Source organism: Aethalodelphis obliquidens, unplaced genomic scaffold (genome assembly GCF_003676395.1).
Source record: "Aethalodelphis obliquidens isolate GAN/ISIS:26980383/991018 unplaced genomic scaffold, ASM367639v1 scaffold13, whole genome shotgun sequence".
Classification (NCBI taxonomy): Eukaryota; Metazoa; Chordata; class Mammalia; order Artiodactyla; family Delphinidae; genus Aethalodelphis; species Aethalodelphis obliquidens.
Window position 1 is genome coordinate 10,630,279 of NW_020837957.1, and position 3,330 is coordinate 10,633,608.

Consider the following 3,330-nt stretch of genomic DNA (forward strand, 5'->3'; position numbering starts at 1 on the left):
AAAAAAAAAAAAAAAAAAAAAAAAAAAAAAGAATTTGAGACAAAACCAAACTCTAAGTAGATTACAAACAATTGATGATGGCAGATTTTAATGAAGTTGCATAACAACTGACAATTTGATGGAATTAGTCTTGTTTGTTATAAATGGAAACAGCTACACATTCTCTTTGTCTCTCATATAAGAGCTATAATGATATCATTTTGAACTAAGGCATGATGTGGCAAGCTTGAGACATATGATTATAATTCAACTGCATATAATAGATATTAGTATATAATTATTAAACCGATAAACTAATTTCCCTCTCATATATAAGCTTATGTTAATACCTAATACCAAGTGCACGTGCTATGGCTAAAATAATGATTAAAAGAGAGCTGATTAAATAATGTTTTCATTACACTGTTTTTACACTAACTTCTATAGTTAAGTAATTCTGTAGAAATAATGCTTCTTGGTCCTTAGAAAAGGGCAATTACAATATAACTTCCTAATTAAATATTAACTTTTCGGGCTTCCCTGGTGGCGCAGTGGTTGAGAGTCCGCCTGCCGATGCAGGGGACACGGGTTCACGCCCTGGTCCGGGAAGATCCCACATGCCGCGGAGAGGCTGGGCCCGTACGCCATGGCCGCTGAGCCTGCACGTCCGGAGCCGGTGCTCCGCAAGGGGAGAGGCCATAGCAGTGAGAGGCCAGCATACCGCAAAAAAAAAAAAAAAAATTGACTCATGAAATTTCAGATTTGAGAAATTATTGTTACTATTGGTAGAATATAAATAATAATTGTTGAAAGTCAAGTTTATCCATTAAGTCTTAATAAATAAATATTTATTATCTTTGTGTTGTGAATACCTATGAGAATATGAATTTTTATCTGGTCATCAAAATATTAAAATATGATTGTGTTTGCTACATTTAATTGTCTTTTAGGAATCAAGTTTTTAAAGATAATTTTTTAATGAATATATAAAATGTTGACATTTTTTGAGGTATAGCATAAATTAAAGTAATCATTATCTTGATCAAGACTCAGAATATTTCTAGTACCTCAAAATGTTTCCTGGTATCCTGGTATCCTACTCATTACTTACTCACCTGCTAAGGAAGCTACTGTACTGACTTCTTTTACAATAGATTAGTTTTTCTTATTCTAGAACCTCCTACAAATCGAATTATATGATATGTACTCTTTTATATGTGGTCTCTTTTGTTCAATATAATGTCTATGAGATTCACCTTGTTGTTACATGTGGTGGTAATTTATTCATTTCATTGCTCCATAGTGTTCCATTTTATTAATATACTATACTTTGTCAATTTTGCTGGCATTGGACATTTGTTATTTGCAATTTATTTACGGCTACTAAGAAAAAAGTAGTCTTGAATGTTCTTGTACATGTTTTTGGTGGACAAATGCACCGGAAATAAGTCTGGCAGTGTAATTCCTGGGCCATAGGATAAACATATGATTCACTGTTTTAGGTATTGGAAGGCAATTTTCCCAAGTAGTTTTGCCAATTTATGCTCCCACCACCAACATATAAAAATTTCACTTACACCATCCTCATGTCATTTCTTGACATTATCAGTCTTCTTAATTTTAGTCATTCTACTAAAAGTGTAGTGATATCCCATTTACAGGTATTTTTATAAATACAAAATAAGCAAATAAGATACACCTCAGAAAAATGACCATTTATGTTTTGCTAATACAATGACTATTTCAAAAATAGCCTGATTAGAACAAGCAGCAAATTAATAAACTATAATATTATTTACATTTCAGAGGCAGACACAGTGTTTCCTGTTGGGATTTTAAGGGACAGTACATAGTATTTTTTCCCTCCTTAATCAAAACAGGTTGAGAGCTAAGACCCGAATATAGACAGATGGAGAAGAAATTACCATCTTTTCTATATTGCTAAAGCTATTTGGAGACTATGGCTCTAGATCTGCAACCATCATCCCCGTCTTAATTAACGCAGTTGCACACAGTGGCACAGATAACACAGATACCCCTAAGACCAAAGTTGTCCTCTAAGACCAAAGCTGTCCTTATGTTGCCTGCATGAAAGGAAACAAATCAAATACACCCACATTGCAGATTCAGAGGTCTTGAAAGAGAAAAAAATGGGAGGAATGAAGTGAACATGTCCTTTTCTTCAAGTTTAACAATTAGACCACCCTGCAGAAGTGGGGAGAGGAATGAGCTGAGAGTGTTGAGGAGTTCTAGGAGGTTTATCATACATAAAGTCTCACCACATGGCAATACGAAGTCAGAAATTTCTTCCACTGGCCCTTTCCTAAAAGGGTTGCTTCTCATTTCATAGCATTATTATTAAGACTACTATCTGTATTACTCAAATATGTCTTTATGTCCTTTACCTCTAAAAAAGATAAGCCTATTCAAGATAGTCATTTTTCAAATTGGCCGGCTGAACATTATACCCACACCTATTCTTCCAGAAGATCAGAGGTTTACTATTTGAAGAGATTCTTTCAGAGACAATGTGGAACCAAGGGCAACAACAGACTCAGTTGATGGAGAGATGCAATATTGAAAACAGCAGAATTAAGTAAAAGAATACCTACTGAATAATGAGACCATTAGACCTCATTCAAAAAGCAGTAAGTTAGCATTCTACCTCTAATATAGATGAAAGATGGTTCTTACCTAGGAAAATAAGGACCCAAGAAAAAAGTAAAGACCTACAGCCATTTCACTTTGTAATGAATCCCACAAATCAAGGAGTCCAGCCCATATAAACTGAGCTTTCCATTAGATTTTTATTTATTCTGTCAATATCTTTTATTCTATTTACATTTAATGGAATTAGTGATATGATTGTATTTATGTTTATTATTTGTTGCCTGTTTTCCCCTTCTGTACTTTTTCCTCTTTTCCTGTCTTCTTTTAAGATAAATAACTTTTTTTTTTTTTTTTAAGAATTTCATTATAAGTGTTATGGCTCTTGTAGAATTTGTCTAGCAGGTTTTCCGGTTCCCACCAGAAAACTTCCTAAAAAAAAAAAACAAACAAAGAATTTCATTATAATTTATCTATTGGCTTTTTTGTTAAAACATTTTGCATTATTTTTTCTTTAGTGTTTGCTCTAGGGTTACAACATACAACTTTTCACAGTCTACTTGAGTTGATATTTCACTGCTTAATGCAAATTGCAAGAATTTCACAAACAGTTCCATTTACCACTCCCCACATCATTTATGCTATAGTTTTCATTTATATCTACATATGTTTTAAACTGCTTAATATAAGTTATATACTTTATTTAAACAGTCATATGTATTTTAAATTAAGAAAAATATTTTA

At 32.9% G+C, this 3,330-nt stretch overlaps 1 non-coding gene across 1 annotated transcript; it reads left to right on the forward strand.

The window, feature by feature from the left end:
* Positions 1-2,957: 2,957 nt before the first annotated feature.
* Positions 2,958-3,019, forward strand: LOC113624634 (U7 small nuclear RNA). Its single transcript, XR_003434421.1, has one exon. It is a non-coding gene; the product is annotated as a U7 small nuclear RNA (small nuclear RNA).
* The last annotated feature ends 311 nt before the right edge of the window (positions 3,020-3,330 follow it).